General features: G+C 39.1%; 1 protein-coding gene across 8 annotated transcripts in view; it reads left to right on the top strand.

Moving 5' to 3' along the window:
* Nucleotides 1-21,592, top strand: part of bckdhb (branched chain keto acid dehydrogenase E1 subunit beta) — a 102,692-nt gene that overhangs the window by 42,477 nt on the left and 38,623 nt on the right. Inside the window, exon 11 of one of the 8 annotated variants that reach the window (XM_008121898.3) lies at nucleotides 9,145-11,914. The exons of 6 other annotated variants lie outside the window; for them this stretch is intronic. The gene's annotated coding sequence lies outside the window, so the exon portion shown is untranslated. Of the gene's footprint in view, nucleotides 1-98; nucleotides 11,915-21,592 lie in introns of those variants that run through there. One more of the 8 variants, XM_008121907.3, reaches the window with a different exon arrangement.

The following is a 21,592-nucleotide window of genomic DNA, read 5'->3' as shown; positions in this document are numbered from 1 at the left end:
CCAAACAAGAATTAGTATTTAAGAAAGAACAATTAAGAAAGAACCAACATTTGTTGTTTGTGCCAAACAAAGACATGTATGACTTTGCTTTTCATCAGGACTGAAGAAAAATGGAATTAGGAAAGAGAAACATACTTTGATTGTGAATTGATATCCAAATCCTATCTTAAATTAAAGTCTAAAATTTCCCTGAACCTTGAGAAGAGCTGGCCTTGTTGGGAGTTGTGGATGACAGACAGAAGCTCTTACATGTGCCCATGAGCCAGAGTCACCCTGCAAAATGATGCACCACTCAGCTTTACAGAACAAGTAACACAGGAACTTTTACTTAATCCAAGAGATCAACAGAACAATGGTATTTACAATAGTCCCTCTGATTGCTTACAGAAATCAGCAGTCATTAGCAGTCCTTTCTTAGTCCATAAATCTGCTTCAGTGAAGATCAGCCCCGACCGAGTCCCTTTGGGGAGATGGGGCAGGGTATAAGAATAAAGTTGTTGTTGTTATTATTATTATTATTATTATTATTATTATTATTATTATTATCAGCAACAAACAAGGCCTCAGAAATAGTCAGGCCTTTCTGTGTACAGACCCATCTTCTTTGCAGCCAGTACTCAGTAGACTCTCTCACAGACACACACAGAGAAACTTGTTCAAATCGGTTCTCCAGCAGTAGGCAGCAATAGTTACAAACTAATCCCAGGTCCTTGCAAACTCAGCCAGTAGACTTCATGCATTTGATTTTCCAGTTAACACACATATAGTATCTTTCCAAACCATAAGAGGCCTTACATTACAATTCTGTTGATAACCAGTTTTCTTTTTAAAATATCCTTGGGGCAAGTTGTGATGCCTTGCCATGCAGATTCTGTATTGTATTGGCTTACTCATCAATAAGAATTTCGTAATTTTCAAAGACTTGCCTTGGCATTGCTGTGGAATTGCCATTAGTTTTATCTTCCAACTCTATCAAACTTTGTTTGATTTTTTTCTTTGACATACAGTAAAGTTCTAGTTATCCGACACAAACGCGTGGGCCGAATGTCGGATAACCGAAACTGTTGGATAATAGGGAGGCCCTATTATCCCTCCCGGAAACCGGGTGCTTGCCAGGAGGAAAAGATCTCCTCCCTCCTGGCAAGCAACTGGCTTGGAAAGGCTTGCTGCAGCCTAGAAAAACAGCTGTTTTTCTAGGCAGCAACGCACAGCGGGCTTTTCCAAGCAGGGTGCTTGGCCGGGAGGGAGGAGACTTAGAGAAGCCTGTTGTGTGTTGCTGCCTAGCAACATGCAGCTGGCTTCTCCAAAGTGCCGGGTGCTTGCCGTTGGGAAGAGTCTCGTCACTCCAGCAAGCAACCGGCTTAGAGAAGCCCGCTGTGTGTTGCTGCCGAGCAACACGCAGCGTTGCTTGCCGGGAGGGAAAAAGCTGTGCCAGCAAGCACCCTGGGCCATACGGCCGGCACGTTGGATAATACGGACTGTTGGATAATTGGAAGTTGGTTAACCGGAACTCTACTATAGTTAAAGAAATCAGTATCAGAATAACTATAGCTCAGTGAATCTGGTTTTTCTTTTGTATGCATAAGGTATGGCAGTGCAAATACAATTAGTATTTGTACTAATCCAATGCGCAGATCAAATATCATCTACTGTATTTAGTTGTAGTACTAAAAAAAGTCAGATTATTTTTTTCTTAGTTGGAAATATGAGAAAGCACTTTAACAGTTATTCTGATCCTCAATAAGTGGTTTGTTTTTGAATCTATATAAAGTGGAAGGTATATTGACAGATGCCATGTGTTTATTTCCAGACCATTGTTAAGCTTGAAAACCTGCCACAATATTTTTGCCTTGTGAGATGAAGCACCTTTAATAGTAATGTCTTTTTTGGAAAATGGCATTCATAACCTTTCGGAAAAACACCTTTTGGAGATCATAACGTTTTAGAAAAGCATGATCTTTCAGAGAAAAGACAAAACCCTTTGGAGTAGAATATTTTCTTGTGGTATACAACCAGATATAAGTATGCAAGACAATGGTTTCAGTTGTTAAACTAAATAAATGTTATCTCTGATCTGTTAGGAAAACAGAGATTTGCCTGTACATAACAACAGCAGAGCTTTAGAAGTGTTTTTAGTGCCCAAGATAGATAGATAGATAGATAGATAGATAGATAGATAGATAGATAGACAGACACACACACACACTCTATCCTATAAAACAACTTGTTTTATATCATGCACTCAAGAGACAAAAATGAAGTAGACTTTGATAAAAGTAACTTATTTAGTTTACTCACAACCTCATGTGTTCAGCATACACAGGTACAAAACTTATCAGTCCAGTTTCAAATATGTTTGAGATAATTCTCTGTGCCACTAGGCCAGGGCATCTCTATAACAAAACAGCTATCAAAAGGTCACATAGTCAAAAGGAGAAAGAAGAGAGAGCATGTCGTCAACAGCTCCTCCTACAACTTCTCAGGAATCATAAAGTAAGCTGCATACCAGAACATACATACATACATACATACATACAAACAGTAAGCAACACGATCAGACATATTATTAGAGAAGGCTCAAAGATGGTTGTCATTTCCAACAGTCTTACACTAATATTCATGTACTTGCCTTTCTTTTTGGCACCTTGCAGTATGAATCCAAATTTCCCTTTCTTTACAGTTTACACGAGGTTTTCTTATATTAAAACACATCTAGAAAGTAAGATTAGCCAGTGCTTCTCAGTTTATGCTTTCTTATACCCTGCCATTCATTCTGTCAGCCTGGGTAATAAGACCCTCTTCTTTTTTTAGAAGAACATTTAGATATTTAAAGAAACATTTTGTTATATTAATATTATATTAATTGTCCACTTTAAGGACATAGAAAGTAGTAATTTCATTAATAGTTGAAATCTGTAATAATGCAATTACGGTACAAAGATAAATACAAGGATAACAAAGTCTTAATAATTATCGTGAAAACCCTGCATCCCACCTAGACAAGTTCTGCAGTCCACCAGCAATACAAATAGGACAATTTAAGACTCATAAGATACATAGGATGTAAGACCACCCAACAAGTTTAATTCTGAGCAGTGGTTTGAGGCTATCCACTATTTTTCATTGACTTTCTGTATGAGATTTCAATGTAGCCATAAAGATACTTGAGAAATATCCCCTTCCCTTTTTAAAATTACAGAATGCTTTCTAAACCTAAGTATTCCATAATTTAAGTGGCTGTTTTGAACACATCTTCCTCCTCACGTTTTCAGAGCGGTGAGGTTAAAATACGAAACCTCTCTATGTTGTGTTTGAAAAACATGATTTTCATATAAAAAACTTTCGAACCATTCTCTGTAAGACAAGTCTTCTGCTGGGTTCATACATGACAGAAGTATGCAATCAATCTTGTGTGTGTGTGTGTGTGTGTTTGTGTGTGTGTGTGTGTGTGTGTGTGTGTGTGTGTGTGTGTGTGTGTGTTTACATGCTTTAAAAAGGCTCTAGCTCCATGGAAGTCATTTGTTTCCAAAGGAATCTCCTTGGACAATTTCTGATGAGAATTCTTGTGTGATTACAATATATCATACATATGGGTATTTTATCTGGAGGACATAAAATCACTTGAGCATTTGTCACACAGCTTCTTATTTCTCATAGTTTTCATGATTGTTTGAGTTGTAGTCTGTCTAGAATTAGTACTTAAAACTAGCCTTTTGAGCTGTTTTCATAATCTGACAAATTTACATTTTGGCTGCATATGAAAATGCAGTACACTCGTATTTAACCGAAACTTAAACAACCAGACCTCTAAAGCAACAGACAAAAATCAAAGAAATAATATTTTAAACAAAAATTAAAATACATAGTAAAACTATGTTACCTTAAATTGAATTTATCTTTATTTGCATTTAAGCGCTATATTTCAATATTAATATCAAACCAATACAGAGTTTATGGTATGATATAGTATGGCATATGATATAGTATACTATTACGGTAGTTAGGCCTATTTTTAATAGTAGCTCTCAGGCAACCAGAAACTACATTCACTTACATTCTGATAATTCCTATGGTTGTATCTTAACTAGGAGCCTTATATATATAGCTGTAAATAATATAGAGTAGCTGTTGTATTATTTGAAACCAAAATAAATCATAGTAAAAAAGTAATCAATGCTGAAAGGTGGTCACAAGTAAATAAATATTCTACGTACTATGTAATAAATATCCTTATTTTCACACAGAAATGGTATGGTGGGGCTGGTCGTTGGGAGCCGAGATAGAAATAAGAAAATTCTAAGGAATTATTTTCCCATTTGTAGCAATGCTTTGTGTAGTCTGTGCAGGTCTTTGTTACTGATTTTTTTTAATTTACTACAATCCTTGTAGTCAACAAAGTGAAGTCTATAGTATTCAAATATTATGTATGCCAACCAGACTGGTGTAGACATACTTAGAGTTTTATGGAATCAGTTGTAATTTGTGCTTTAAGTATATATTTAGCTTTTAACCCCCATGTCTTCAGGAATTGGGAGACTAAAATAAATAGAAAATATTCTATAAAATCAGACCAAGCAAAATAAGCAACCTCCTCTTGTATTAAAAGCTTATTCTTGGCTTCTGAAAGGCACTGCAAATAAAAAGATTTTACAATGTTTCCAAAATATAGTGAAACCTATGTGAGAATCTAGGGAATTTGGTTTTTCTGAGGGGCTGCTAGAAATGGGTCACTGCTTGATTTTGCCATTGGATTCATATGGATAAAACGATAAAGTTATTTCTAGATATATCAGGGACGTCTGGAGCATTTTGAATGCTAGACATCCAACATGATAAGCAACTGTGTGAAAACAGAGGGAATGTATTTTCATACTGTGAACTCTTCCCATAATTCCCTTTGTCATCTTGACAAGGTAAACAGGTAGGTTTTACAACTTTCTGGAAAAAAGTCATAATAATTGAGAAATAGTAGGAGGACATGGCACAGCCCTATGATTATAAGATGTTAATGACCCATCCTGACTGGGGGAATCCAGGCAAAACAGTAGTGGTGTTTCAATGTAGGGAATTCACTTCCATCCTAGGCATACTGATTTTCTGATAAAAAATGAAAGGTTATATCTAGCTTCCCCAACCCTTCCCTCTGTTTTTTTCCCAAACTTCCCTGCTTGTCATGAATTTGTTTTTTGTTGTTGTCTTAGACAGGGAGCAATTTCAGCTCCCTGTTTAAGATCCTTTGGAGCAAGTGTTTGCATAACATGCACTAAACTTTGACATCAGTTTCACCAAATCAAAATCCAGATTAGCGTTTGGCACAAAGCATAGATTGCATTTTTGAAAATGTATGGCAATACTTTTCCTTTTTTTTGCCATAACAACAATAACACATAAACACGATACCCCCTTGGATTTTATGAATGTGCCTTATGCTCTTCTGTGGGCAATTTTCCAATTGTAGATATGGCTTTCTAAACATTGCAAAAGGCTCACTGAGGAAGACAGGAGGAGGTCAACAAATGGCCTACAAAGCCATAACATATCATGTACACCTTTCTTGTCTCAGATTCCAGCCAGCAAAACTTGTCTGCGTAACTCTAATATCCCCCTATCTCTCCAGCTCCTAGAAATCCTTGCTGTTTGCAGATTTCTTTAGCACAGGATGAGGTCTCCTTTAAAAGACACAGGAACAATCCCTATTTCCTCCCCCCCCTTTTTTTTTTACAGGAAATGCACTACTCACTACAACAGAGTGGCTATATATATATAGCCATGTTTCAGTAGTTATTAAAAAGGGTATTCCATAGGAAGCAAGCTCTGGAAAATAACATACAAAGCAGATTAATATCTTCCAATTTATAAAAGCCCACTTTCCCACACAACAGTGAATGGAAATCAGCTGTTCACTCTCCTCATGTGGGAAGAGGAGGGTGGCAAAAGTGGGAGATTGGAAAAGAGGTAGGACTGTCGCAACCCACAAAGGAAATGTCCATAACCACATCAAAATTAAAAGCAAATGATTGGTGGAGAGTGAGGATTGTTGACAGAAATATATAGTGAAAACAAGGAGAACATTCAAAGGAAGGTTTTCTGATGAGTAAAGGCAGTATAAAATGTAATAAAGCAGCAGAAATATAAAATGTACATTTGAACACCATAGAAGCAAATGTTTTAAATTCACTCTTTTAGATTCCTTTGCTGTTTCTGGATCTGGAGGTAATATATAGGAAATCTGACGTAATGACTGATAGCCTTATCCTTCATGAATTTACCTCCTTATAAAAAGTGAAACAGATTAATGACTATCATTATAGTATGTTGCAGTAGCTAAGTTCAGTGTTTAATTATACTTTTTGTGAAGAATTGGTTTCTTTTATTTACTCATAGTCACACTTAGCTTTGGTGGATAAAATTGGATTCTTGTATTCTGATATGAATCTTCAGACCATGTAGAACTACATACCCCTTATCATGTCTCCATTTTTAATGTTTAATAGAGACAAACTTTAACATACGTGCCATCGCTGTCACCAATTTTATTATATGTGCCAACGCTCACCGGAGCCAGTACACAGAGCCAACCAAAAATGGAGAGAAACTCTGACTCAAAGAGCGATCGATGGCAATTATGCAGACAGGCTCCCTCCTTATATTGATGTATAGAAAGACACGCTGAATACTTGTGGTGAAGTAAAAAGAGATTTGTGAAGTTTATTAGAACTAGAACAAAAAGGTTGTGTATTGGTTTCAGAAGATTAACCGACTTTTTCTTCAACAGAGAATGGTTCTTTAACTTGACTTCCTCAGAACTGCGTTCCCTCACAAGGGAACAAAACAGGCTTTAAAAAACCTCTTAGACCGTCCTTCCAGAGGCTCTTAACCTAAACACTCTGTCCCTTTGAGGCTCTCTACAATATCTAGCACTTCTCCCTGAAGGCTAATTTAACTTTTCTCCTCACAGAGGTTATTTTCTATCAGCTCCAAACTCTTCCCTTCTTTCTCCTCACACACCACTCCCTGACTAAATAACTCTCTGTCTCTCTGGCACCCTCTACCTCCTGCAGCTAGGCAACACTCTCTAACTCTGTCCACCAACCAATCAGACTCCATTACCATATAAGGAGCTGCCTGATCTCTCCTCCCCTTGCCTGCCTCTGCCTTTCCTCCCAAGGCCCAGAACTTTTTCTACACGCCAGCCTGGCAAGGTATGCCCATTCCGTTACACAAACATTATACTTTAACCAGTGACATTTTATCCATGTACACTGGATTAACATTTTTATCACACTCTCTTTCACAAACCCATGGCCTCTTTCTTGATCAGTCAGTCTCAGCTCAGGCTCCATCTATATGTAACTCCATTTCTTTTCTTGGTGCCAAGTAATCTGTATACTTGGATTGGTTTGCTTATCATTGGCCATAATTCACTAAATGGGTTGACTAGCTTACTTTACACTGCTTGTTAACTTGGTCTCTGTATTACTTTTCCTTACATGTGTGCTACACATTCTGTGATTGTGGCTTTGAGTAACCTTGAGCATTCTGAAAAAATTCAATCACACTGGCTTTCTCTTTCAACTGCCCTTTAAGCAGTTCTCCATGTTAGAAAGGTTTTCTGTTTAAAGTAATTTGTGACTATGTTGGAATTTTTGGATATTCTTCTAATTATACACCAGGCAAATTTCATATCGCTGTTGTTGTGGTTGCCATGTGAATGAACAGTATTTACATTTCATCAGGAGTGGGACATTAGAGGCAAGGCATCTGTCAGTGCCCTCATCATCTTCTAAAAAGATCTCAACAAGGAAGATCTAACTGTGAGTGCTGTTCAGCAGTGGAATCCTCTGCCTCAGAGTGTAGTGGAGGTTCCTTTGGAGGCTTTTAAGCAGAGGCTAGATGGTCGTCTGTCAAGGGTGATTTCAATGCAATTTTCTTGGTCTCTTTCAACTCTATGATTCTATGGCAACATTACTGGGCAAAGCTGATTTGTATTTTTTCAGCTTTGACCTCAGTGCAGAGGGAGCTACAGGAAGAACAGGTGGTTTAGCAGTAATTTGGTTGTGGTTCTAATTCCAGATGTCCTCATTGAACAGTCTTCCAGTTCTGAGTGTGTATTTCTGAAAGTAGAGACTTGGTTCAGAGTAGGGTGAACTGATAATAATAATAATAATAATAATAATAATAATAATAATAATAATAACAACAACTTTATCCTTATACCCCACCCCATCTCCCCAAAGGGACTCGGGGCGGCTTACATGGGGCTATGCCCAGACGCAACAGCACAAAATCAAAGCAAAAACAATAAACAAATCAACCAACAATAAAAATATCAACATGGATAAAACAGTCATAAAAGATCAATATACAAAATAATGTTAAAAACATGAGTTGTATCAAAAGATCTGGGCCAAGGTACAGAAAAAATGTCAAGTCATCAGGGAGGGGTAATTACACCGCAGGTGTAGTAATTAAAGTGCTAAGTGTAATCCTGAGAAAGCATACCTGAGGGTCTATTGCTTAGTAGGCAAGTAAGTCGATCCTACAAGGATCAATCATCAAAGGCCTTCTGGAAGAGCCAGGTTTTCAGGCTCTTTCGAAAAGAAAGGAGGGTGGGGGCCTGCCTAATCTCCCTGGGGAGCAAGTTTCAAAGCCGGGGGGCCACGACGGAGAAGGCCCTCTCTCTCGTCCCCACCAACTGCGACTGCGAAGGTGGTGGAAGCGAGAAGAGGGCCTCCCCCGATGAGCGAAGAGATCGTGCGGGTTCATAGAGGGAAATGCGGTCTCGAAGGTAGGTGGGTCCCAAACCGTTTAGGGCTTTGTAGGTAAGAACTTGCACCTTGAATTGGGCTCGGAAGATAAACGGCAGCCAGTGGAGCTCCTTAAACAGTGGCGTTGAATGCGCCCTGTAATCTGCCCCAGTTAGAAACTGATGGTATGTTCTGCTGTTGAGCTACATAGCTATCAACTGTAAAACCCACAGGTCATTCCTATATTCATACATTTCAGGAAATCTTCTATATGGCTTCATCCTGTTCAAGTGAGCAATAAAATCTCACTTGAGATTGAGTTGAGTTGAGTTGAGAGATGAATGTTGAAACAATAAAACATTGTAAGGTTCCCCCCCCCCCCCTGTTTTTACAAAAGGGAGAAGGGAAAGAATAAATTGATGCTCCTGTCTACAGTTGTTCGCCGTAAACGAGAACACATTTTATTTTTGAAGAAAAGAACTACTTGAGATAATTTTCTCAATAGCATTATTTTCAACATTCATCATGGCTGTTCATCAAAGCTGCAAAATACTTGCCAGCTGCAAAATCGAGGAAGAACAGGTAACTGCTAGAAAATGTTGGTTCTTAACCAGGCTTCCTTTTTGTACATAAGAAGACTACTATTATACTGTATAAATTAAGCCTTCAGTCATTTTCAATAAATTTACTGTTAGTCAATAGACTTTTGGTCTGTATTTTTGCCTTAAGTTATTAAACTGTTCACAATTAGATATTTTAAATCTATTAGCACAATTCTCAGTGATTGTATACTTTTAAGATCCTATTGTGACATTAGCAGTTATGAACTGTTATTATAAAAAAGAAACCCACTATTGTAAAAACAGAGTCATCAAAGAACCTGTCAGCCTATAGGTGTCATAAAATATTAAAAAGAACATGATTCTCCAGACAAATTTGCTGATTCAAACCTGATTTGGACTGGTGTGTCTGCTGAGGACACTCACAAATTGCAAACTTAATGGGTATGCTTTGAAATATATTGAACAATTAGAAATTGTTACACACACACACACACACACACACACACACACACACATACTTTTTTGCTATGTGCGAACAAGAAGAGGGAGCTGGCCTTTGTTATAGTTCTTTTGCTATATATAGTAGGCTGAGAGTGTTCTGACCTTGTTTTGATAATTAGCCCTATTCAGCCTTGACCACTTTGAATGAAATGTGATCTGACTTAGGTCCAGATTAGAACATCAAGTCAGGAAATTAAAAGCTTTGTGATTACCCATTGAGGATCATTGATAACATTGACAAAAGACTATTAGTTTTCCTTGTTGTGGGAACTGGATTAAATTTACAGGTGTGTTGGCCTTTTCTGAGGGAATGACCTACATGTTACTTTGGGTAAATTTGAATGCAAGTGGTCTACATTACAGAGGTGCCTTTACAGGAGAAACTTGGGAAAGTTTTAGGAGAATACATTTAGAGCAGTGGTTTTCAAACTGAGGTATTCAAAATGTTTTTGGCCTTCAACTTCAAGAAATCCTAACAGCTGGTAAACTGGCTGGGATTTCTGGGAGTTGTAGACCAAAAACATCTGGGGAACCCAGGTTGAGAACCACTGATTTAGAGGATTTTTTTTTTGCTAGGTGCTTCTAACACTGGTTTTATAGGACGATGCCTCTTAAGGAGGATTTTCTCTACCCCATTATTTTATAGGCATTTTGTGTACATATGTTGTAGATATACTCCTAAGTAACGCATAACATTTCAGAAGGATAGGTTCAGCAGGTAGGTAGATAATGATAAATGAGATATATTTTGAGGCACTTACTATGTCCTTAATAGAATTTTTGGGAGAATTCAGAACAGTGTGCTTGACAGAATGTCTTTTTCAGTACCAAAAAAATACTATATTAGTCAAAAAGTCCACAGAATTGTTTGAACATCCTTGTTGAGGACAGGTAACAAAAGATAGACTTGAAGCAATTTGATACATGATTGCAGACCCCTGTGATAGATATAGAGAAGTAGCAGGCACCTAGCTTAGTCCTCCCTTTATATGAACAAGACAGCATTCAGAATTACCTGTAGCTTCCCATAATGTGTGACCCTAAAAATATAGCCAAGTGCTTACAGATAAGCCAGTACTTGTCACCCAAATTAAAACTCTGTGGTTAAGTGTGTTTAAAGTGTTTATCCTGACTTGTTCTGTTGTTTTCGAAAAGGAAGGACAAAGTGGCAAAAAGGGGCTGTACAAAAGTGCATACATAACCCTTGTTCATTAAGCTATGATTTTTGGAGCCATATTTTTATGCAGATGTATCCAGAACACGTCACCATTTCAAAGGGTTTCAAATGCTACTGATTTTGCTTTCTGGAGAAAAAATAATTCTGCTTCTTTCAATTCTGCATAAATATAATCTGTTACAAAAATGTGTTTACATGAATGCCTAATGAATTTTCTTGTTCTTTCCCCTTTGCAATACATGGACAGTTGTAGCTTTTCAGATATTGTTGGACTGCAACTCCCATCAACTCAATTTAACACAGTCAGTGGTGTGGGATTGCAGAAATTAACGTTCAACGCCATCTGGAAGGCTACAGATGCCTACCTCTACTCTAAAGTGTTTGGAAGTATAATAGAAATACTTCTGTGAATCTGATATCCTGTTAATTATTCATGTTCATTATAATGTTAGCATTGATCACACTACTTCAATGGTACTTTGTATATTAAATGCTTCTTTAAAGATTTTTTCTTCAAATGGTTTTATGTCAGCACTCCGAAACATTGCATTTTAGCTGGTAATGTAGAAGATAATCTCAAATTCATTTTTAATTTCAGTGCCAATCTCAAAATCTTGCCTAGATGGCAGTGTACACCTATTCAACCTGTATTTCTAGATTTTTTTCATAAAAGTTGAAATCTGTTTACCCCACAAAAATGGATACTTGTGGACATGTAGATTTTACATGCTTTTAACCAAAATTTAGCATATGACAATGAAATCTTTGGGAAGGAAAATCATTACAAAGAAAATATGCTTTCATTAATATCATATATCTAGAATGTCTTTACTTTAAATATATTAGAAGGTTACATTTAAGGCAAATCGTTAACTTTGTTTTAAGATTAATTTTTAAAATGAAATAAATGATGTTTAATCTTGAAAGAGTGTGTGTTTTTATTTTTAAAACTGTGTTACATGGCTATTGGCTTGAAGGTTTAAAACCATTGTTGTGTGTGTCCAGGTTGTTTCCAATTTATGGCACTCTAAAGCAAATCTATCATAGGGTTTTCTTGACAAGATTTCTTCAGAAAAGGTTTGCCTTTGTATTCCTGAGAGAGTTTGACTTTTCTAAGGTTACTCAGTGGGTTTTGATGGCTGAGCGTGGATTTGAACCCTGATCTATAGGGTCCTAGAGCAATACTCAAGCCACTGCACCATACTGGTTCTCTTTAATACCTTTTCTGTATGTATGAGTGTGTGCGTGCACCTATTTTCAAGTTGTCTCAATTTACAGCAACCCATGGGTTTCACAGGGTTTTCTAAGCCAAGAGATCCTCAGGTGGCTTTACCAGTTTCTTCCTCTGAAATGTCACCTATAGCATCTGGTATTCATTCACATCAAAATATATAATACTGATGATTCATGCAATAGTATAGCACAGAACAATACACGAGCCCTTTTTATTTTGAAATTAGCATTGGTTGGATGTATGTAAATGCATTTTCTTTAGCTTTTTACAAGTATAAATGGATCCATTCATGAGGTAACTTCATTCAGTTGCTCCATTTTGCCTGTGAATATGTTGATAAGTGCTATACTTGATGGAAGCCTTTAGAGTTCTGACAGTTTATAAATAGCATGATTATTTAACCCCACTTGTATCATTTCACCGTTGATGACATTAAAACTAGTGCTGATGCATATGTGCTCTATGACTATGTTTTGACAATACTGGACTTGAAGCATACCATAAAATTGAACACGAAGACATGAAGAAGCTCTCTCACACTTCTTGGGGGAGGGGGATTTTTTGGAGCATGGGGAAGTGATAATAGGATCACAATGTACAATAATAGAAAAAGTCAAACCATCATTGCCAAGGTGGAATTCCAGTAGCTAAGCTATTAGAAGAGTGATCCAAGGTTATGAGAAGGAATGAGTAGATTGGAGGTAAAAGTCCTATTTATTAAGAAATATAGTCAATGTTTGGTAGTTTTAGCTTCACTTTTTATCAAAATCATTTTCATTTGAATAACTTGGCAAGAGAGTACCAGGCATTTTGACTTTACTAAGCTGGCTTTAATAACTGTATTGAGCTGACATTTGTAACTAGTGGGGGTGGTTGGGGCTTGTTTACAATTCCCAAGAGAGGAGTCCCAAGTGGGCCATGTCTTAGGATAATGGACCTCAGTGTTTACTGTTCCAAATAGAGATGGCAAGGGTGAAGACACTAGCTAAAAAGAGACTCAGTCATCCTGAGAACTTATAAAGGTCATATAGACAGACAGTTAAGTAGAGACAAACTTTTGTGCAAACAGGTAGGGGTCAGCTAAATGTAAAATAAACATTCATGGCAGCAGATGAGCTATAGGAATATTTTGCTAGGAAGTCAGTGGCTATCTGTCCACTGGTAGAGATCTGAGTCACAGAGGAGAAGGTGGCATTGCCCTGTCCCAAATGTTCCTACAACTTGCTTTTGCATGAACAGCTCAGATATATAAGGTTGGGAGAAATTGATGCTTTTTGGCCCTTGCTTTGGGGGAAAAGGAAAGCGGCACCAACCTAGGGAATGGTGGACATTGAGACAAGTTCTCTGTTTAGGGAACAATATACTCTTGGTTCTCTTTCACAATACACACCTATGGTGCTTTGATTCTCCTGAACAACCATGGTTTCATCCTACAGAATTCTGGTATTTGTCATTTAGTGAGGTGATAGAGCTCTTGAATAGAGGTCTAACCTCAAGGAAATACAAACCTGAGAATTCCTTCAAATCCTAAAAGTAAGCAAAGTACAATAATTGTGTAGCATAAGTTTTGAGGAAAATGTGCATCTATTATCTGGAGGACTGTATATGCTTTCTTTTACTGTAAGCACCTGGGTTAGGATGGAACAGACAAAGTCATCTTTGACTAAGCAAATCTTATGATGTTCATGTGATCACCTTAAGTCAACAGGCAACGTGAAGACACAAGACACCCACAAACACCGGCTGGATCATATTAATAAACTTTTCTTTTGTGTAGGTTTTGTCTCAACCTAATCATTCTCAAAACAGGTTTGTTGTGTTGTCCCTGATCCAAATCCTAATTCACAGCAGCAGTCCAGGTGGAGAATCTTACCTCATGCTTCCAAATATTACAGCACCAATTTACAGTGATACAATTCAGTGACCCAAGCAGCATTATCATTGTTCCATTCCTCTTCTTGAGTTGTGATTTGGCCAGCTGTTGATATTATACCTTGATTTCCAATAGTTTCAAACTAAAAAAAAAACAAACCCTCAGGCAATAGATGCACCTGGAATATTTTAACTAGCCGTTAGTAGAACCTTGCACTTGGTTATGGGGGAAGTAAAAGTACCTTTGTAGAGTTATAGTTCAGTTTCTTACTCCATACCTTTACAAGTTTTCTTTCTTGTACTGGCATCTCTTAATTTATTGACTGTTTCAAGAAATATCAATAAATGTATATGTAAATCATTCTTGTTCTGCTTTTAGCATTAGAGTTCCAATTGATTGCAATTAATTGGAGCTTAAAGTTCCAATTAATTGCAAAATGACTTGAGACTTGCAGTTTCTTTCTATCAAATTGAGTGTTTTCCACTAGGCCCTGGAACATGCCTGTTTTGCGGTTACTGTAATTTGCTTGTTCATGCTTTTAAATTCACAAGAGGAGTCATCTATCTTGAAATAAGTTTTTTTCCTCTGTAAACATAATTTTATCAAAATGTGTACAGATATTCTGAGGGATTGACAGTGAATGACCCAAGTCTGGGACCAATCATGAAAAATTAATTTGAAGGCATTTTCTTTCTGTTGTCTAGGTTTGGACTGTATTTATACACATATGCTAATGACGATGTATTGTGCTTGATTACATTTCATTAAAGTGTAGTCATCATTTCCAAACATTTAATGGAGAAACATTCCTGCTTTACACCTAATAGGTTATTCTGTTTGATACTGGGAAGTCTGTATCAAAAATATCTGATGAAATTTGATGTTTACTACCTCTATGTGCCTTACTTGAATAAACTAGGATTAGTAAGTACTGAACATATTACTTATTATTAAGTCATTCTATTTTTGTGTTTCTTTTTTCTGGTCTTGTTTTCCTCCCTTTGTGTTGGTTTATGCTGCTCTGCAGTCCTCTTGATTTACTTGTTGAAAACAATGGCTTTTTAAAATAATAAATTATTTCAGTGAATCAGATGTCCATTTAGTTATTTGTTCGTTTTTGCTCAGAGATGACAATTCAGGACCACCACACAAAATGTAATTTTGATTTAGCTCACTGAACCACTGATCATGTCAGTTTAATATTGTTACAATAATACTTTTGTTTCAGTTGGTTTCATTATAGCTGTAGAATAGCTAAGGTCAAAGAATCTTGAAAACCTTAGTTTGGATACCCAACTTCGAGAGGCATATCATTTATGTTCTTAAATAGTTCAAAGTCTGGGGTTAATCATGAAGACTTTTCACATTGTGTGGGAAGGCAGCCTAGTAGCTGTGAAATCCATACGTGATGTTTTCACATTCTTCCACAGTTGGAACAGAAGCCCCCCCTCTTTTTGACTTCTGACCAGTTTGAAAAACGGTTTGATCCTCAGACATCTAAATAACTGTTTTATTACTTTTCTGCCTTTGTTACTTATTTGTTACTTAGTTGTTATTTATTACAACTTTTAATTTCATTTTATATGCTGAAATGTTTCAATTTTCTTCTGCTAGTTATATAGTCATTGTTCTTTTTTCCTACTTCCTACTTTTATCAGACTACTTCATACTTTTTATCAGACTTGACAGAGGTAAAGTAAAATACAATAACTAAATATATACATAAATGTTGAACACCATCTGACCCTAGGCATAATAAAACTAAATATAGCACTTTTACATTTCATTAGATTGGATCCAGATGAAACATACTCATAGCAGATCCATTGAAATTAATGCGACAAGTGAGGCACAACTAACTTCAGTTTTGTTTATTACACTGGGTCTACTCTGCTGAGTAAGGATTTTAATCACATTCAGACAAAGCCACAGTTGAGTTGGGTTTCTTTGTGCCCAGGGACTGCATTTCTGAACTTATGGCATGGCCCACATACTATGACTTTTCTGCAGTGGTCCAATCCAGATGGTAACATGCCATCTACACAAAGGATCTTGCTAGTTATTTGATAATACTTTGGTTACTCTGGCTGCTCACTGGAGGGAAGGATACTTGAGTCCCCTCGGGTGAGAAAGGCAGGGTAAAAGTGCTGTAAATAAATATTAGAGGCAAAGATGAAGTATTTCGGCCATATCATGAGAAGACAGGAAAGCTTGGAAAAGATCATGATACTTGGAGGAAAGGAAGGAAAAAGGAAGAGAGGCCGACCAAGGGCAAGATGGATGGATGGTATCCTTGAAGTGACTGGCTTGACCTTGAAGGAACTGAGGGCGGCGACAACCGACAGGGAACTCTGGCATGGACTGGTCCATGAGGTCACGAAGAGTTGGAAACGACTGAGTGAATGAAGAAGACTCCTGTTGAAGTTATTCCCTCAATGTTTTGATTTTATGCTTTCTTTTCTGATGAGCTCAGATGGTTGCAAACATTATCAATGAATTCACATTAAATGTTGTTTTCCTAGCCTTTTCCACAGGGAAACTAGTCCTCAGTCATTGCGTATCTTTCCAAAGCACTAGTCTAGATGATGATCTCATGATGTTTGTGGCCACTTATCATCAGGGATTACAGATACGAGCCAATATCCTGTATAAACCTGACATAGTGAGTTGTGCAGCTGGAGTGCTGCTTATGTTAACACCAGAGCCAGCCAGGTTAGTAATGGCAAAACAAGATGGTTTGGCTAGAAACATAGTGTATCTAGTAGCCAATCAGTGGCTTTTCTAGTCTTGGAGTGGAAGTGCTGGGCCTGAATACAGATCAATCTGTCACTTGTATGGCCAAAGAAGGGACTGTCTGTGGAGAGAGGGACAGAATATGTCATCCTGCTAGCTTGTTGAAGATAACTGGCAATTCAACCAGTTTAGCCCTGTGCAAAGGAAAGTCAGGAATGTACTTTGGTACAGTGTGGATCACATGACCTGTTCCAATGGGGACAGATCCTTGGCTGCATAGGCCACCACTGCCATTGTCCACTTTTCTCTGCACTCATCAGGAATCGGGCCCATGTTGCCGTTACCCCCTCCTTGTCTCTGGTCACATGGACACATCTCCTGATGTCAGCATGGCATAATGGTGACGAGTAAGAGTTCTCCCAGAGCTCTGTAGCCACTCAGCAGGTGTGATGGCGACAAACTTGGAAATATGATGGTCCAGCGGGACCAAACTGATTTTGGCCAGACTACTGTGTAACTTCTGCCTCATTGCAGGTTGGGGATGGAGTGTGTGGCTGCTTCTGGGGCCAGTTCAAAGAATTATGACTTTGGACTGGCTGCAAATTAAGTAGCCAGTATACTGCCTGAGTTATTGCAAAAAAAAAAAAAGTCTTGAAAATCTGGATAATTAATTTTTGTTTTTCAGTTTCTTTCAGTTCCCTGTGTTTAAACTTATTGCCTATCTGGATGCCTGATTTGTATTTATAGTAAGATATGATATTATGTTGTCGAAGGCTTTCATGGCCGGGATCACAGGGTTGTTGTATGTATTCCCATGGATGGTCATAAATGGCTTCATTCTTACACTTGGAAGTTCAAAATCCCATGGAGAGTGGGAACCCATGCTGCTTGTTGAATTTAAACAATCAAAATATGTCTGAGAAAACCTTTTTTTTGTCTACAAACAAACACAAACATAATATCATATGGTTGTTGTATGTATTCCGAGCTGTATGGCCATGTTCTAGAATTATTCTCTCCTGACGTTTCACCCACATCTATGGCAGGCATCCTCAGAGGTTGTGATGCATGCCTCACAACCTCTGCCTCACAACCTCTGAGGATGCCTGCCATAGATGTGGGCAAAATGTCAGGAGAGAATACTTCTAGAACATGGCCATACAGCCCGGAATACATACAACAACCATATGATATTATGTTTGTGTTTGTTTGTAGACAAAAAAAGGTTTTCTCAGACATACTTTGATTGTTTAAATTCAACAAGCAGCATGGGTTCCCACTCTCCATGGGATTTTGAACTTCCAAGTGTAAGAATGAAGCCATTTATGACCACTGAGCAGTTCTGAAAAATATTATTTAGAATGTGTTGTTGAAGGCTTTCATAGCCAGAATCACTGGGTTGCTGTGAAGTTTCTGGGCTGTATGGCCACAGAAACATTCTCTCTTGATGTTCCACCCACATTTATGGCAGGCATCCTCTGAAGTTGTGAGCTCTGTTGGAAACTAGGCAAGGGAGGTTTATATATCTGGAATGCCCAGGGTGGGAGAAAGAACCCTTGACTGTTTGAGGCAAATGTGAATGTTGCAATTGGCCAGCTTGATTAGCATTGAATAGCATTGCAACTTCAAAGCCTGGCTTCTTCCCGCCTGGGGGAATCCTTTGTTGGGAGGTGTTAACTGACCCTGATTATTTCTTTAATGGAATTCCCCTGTCTTCTGAGTGTTGTTCTTTATTTACTGTCATTTATTTACTGTCCTTAGTACAGGTAATTAGATATTTATTTTCATGGTTTCAGATTTTGTTCATTCTACGAATTTTATGAAAGGAACAACTTCCAAACTTCATTCCCCTTTGATTGCATTCTCTTATGCCAAACAAGTGACATCTAAACATGTTTTGTGTAAAAGATTTGGGATTGATATTGAAGATAAATTTTGGGATGCTATATACTGGAGCGGCTCAGGACTTCATGGCCACCATGGCAACCATGGGGCTATCCCAGCTAGTATGTGGTCCCGCCCACAGAGCGGGGCACACACTTGACTTGGTTTTCTGTCAGGGATGTTAGGAATGTGGCGGTGTAGAGGAGCTTACTAGGCTTGCTCAAATAATTCGATTTTCCCGTTACCCGTTATTAATTCGTTATTTTCGTTTGTTTTGAAGCAATATAGAACCTTGGTTGTCCACACGTCTGGATATCGCGGTTTCGAATCGCGAGAGGCCGTTTTTTCTTATTTCTTCGTTTTTTTCGTTAAGAAAAAAAAGCTTTTGCAAATCACCCAAACTCCTTTCCTTTTGCCCCTCAGCCAATGGGAGGCTCAGCCAATGGGAGGGGGCGAGGGGGAAGGAGGCCGAGGAGGAGGAGGAAGACGGAGGGGGGAAATGGCCGCCGCCGCCGCCTCGCCTCAGCTCAGGCCTGGAGAGACCGAGAGGGGCCCGGCGGTGAGGAGGAAGAGGCCCGGGATGCGAGGGGGTGTGGGCCAGGCCCGTCCTCGGCTGCTCCCAGGGGCCCAGATTCGCACCCTCCCTCCCCCCAATACAGGTCTCCAGTCCATACCACGCTACATGAACTTGAATGGATACTGTGGTTGTGTTGTCGAAAGCTTTCATGGCCGGGATCACACTGTTGTGGTATGTATTCCGGGCTCTATGGCCATGTGCCAGAAGCATTCTCTCCTGACGTTTCACCCACATCTGTGGCAGACATAGAGGTTTTGACGTCTGTGCGAAGCTAGGCAAGTGGGGTTTATATATCTGTGGAAGGTCCAGGGTGGGAGAAAGAACTCTTGTCTGTGGGAGGCAAGTGTGAATGTTGCAATTGGTCACCTTGATTAGCATTGAATAGCCTTGCAGCTTCAAAGCCTGGCTGCTTCCTACCTGGGGGAATCCTTTGTTGGGAGGTATTAGCTGGCCCTGATTGTTTCCTGTCTGGAATTCCCATTTTCTGGGTGTTTCTGGGAAGGTAATGGCACTCCATGTAGTCATGCCGGCCACATGACCTTGGAGGTGTCTATGGACAACACTGGCTCTTGGGCTTAGAAATGGAGATGAGCACCAACCCCCAGAGTCAGACATGACTGAACTTAACGTCAAGGGATACCTTTACCTACACACACACACACACACACACACACACACACACAAGCAGGGACTATATATATATATATATATATATACACAATATATATCACACACACACCAATTTAACAAAGTTTCAGCCACAAAAACAAAGTTTCTGAAGTAGAACAATGACTTTCACAGTAAAGACAACCCAATTTAACAGGAAATAAGACTTTCAAACCAGGAACAGATTTCTGCAATTATTAAAAAATGGTTTATTATAAAAGCTATGAAAATTTGCCAAAAATCAGAGGATAAGGGAAACGTTCCACATTTTGGTGAGCTATCAGTGTTAAATGTGTTCTACCACTGTACCAAGTTTGAAGAAGATCACTCAAAAAATGAGGGCAGGAGAGCCCCCTAAGTCCCCCCCCCCTTCGGGCTGTTTTTGGGCCACCGCGCATGCGCGTCCGCCATTAACGAATTAATTTTGAAAATAACGAATTTTCGTTAATTTCGAAAAATTTTGGGGGCCAAATTCGTTATTAGCAACAAAAACGAAAAACTGCCCCCTCTAGTTTTGAAACGAGTTTAGAATCAAATTTTTCATGGATCGATCAAGCCTAGAGCTTACCATTGCTCTGTTGCCATGGACCGACCATCACTTGATCAGGTTTAGACTTACTGCGCCACCTAACCTCTGCAGGGGTGGAGGACCTATTAAAATGGTCCGCTTCAGGAGGCTTATGGATCCGGATGGATTTCTGATGGCTCTTGGGGAGTTTCCCGCCTCCTCGGCTGGTGTTTCTGTCGATGCTCTGGTTGCCCTCTGGAATAAGGAGGTGAATAGGGCAATAGACACGATCGCCCCGGAACGGCCCCTCTCGAGTACCCGAGCTAAACCATCTCCTTGGTTTACTGAGGAGCTGGCAGCGATGAAGCGAAAGAAGAGGGGACTAGAGTGCGTGTGGCGTTCAGAGCCGAGCGAGTCAAACCGAACACAGCTATGTTCCTATCTTAGGGCATACGCTGCGGCAGTAGACGCTGCAAAGAATTCTTTCTTTGCAGCTAATATTGTATCCGCACAGAACCGTCTGGCGGAGCTGTTCAAGTTGTCAGAGGTTTGTGATATCCTGTCTCCCAAGACGGGAACCCTGACAACTCGGCAGCCCACTGTGAAGCATTTGCTTGGTTCTTTGCGGACAAAGTCACTTTGATCCATTCTGGCTTTGACACCATATTAAAGGCAGTCTCCGAGGATGTAGCATGAGCACCTGCTTGTCCAGTTTTGATGGATTCGTTTCAATTGGTTCAGCCTGAAGATGTGGACAAGGTGCTTGGAGAGGTGAAGACTACCACATGCATCCTAGACCTTGGCTCATCTTGGCTGGTGAGAGAAGCCAGAGGGGGATTGGCCGAGTGGGTGAAGATGGTGGTGAAGATGGTGGAAATATGCCTTTGGGAAGGCATATTTCCAGCGAGCCTCAAATTGCCTGTGATCAAACCACTGTTGAAAAAGCCATCACTGGATCCCACTCAATTGGACAGCTATTAGCCTATTTCCAATCTTCCCTTTTTGGGCAAGGTCGTGGAAAGTGTGGTGACCGCACAACTCCAGGCATTCTTGGTAGACACTGATTTTCTAGACCCGGTGCAGTCTGGCTTTAGGCCGGGACATGGTACCGAGACAGCCTTGGTCGCCT

This window comes from Anolis carolinensis, chromosome 1, assembly GCF_035594765.1.
Source record: "Anolis carolinensis isolate JA03-04 chromosome 1, rAnoCar3.1.pri, whole genome shotgun sequence".
Lineage (NCBI taxonomy): Eukaryota > Metazoa > Chordata > Lepidosauria > Squamata > Dactyloidae > Anolis > Anolis carolinensis.
The sequence above is the reverse complement of the archived record's forward strand: the minus strand, read 5'-3'. Positions and strand labels throughout refer to the sequence as shown.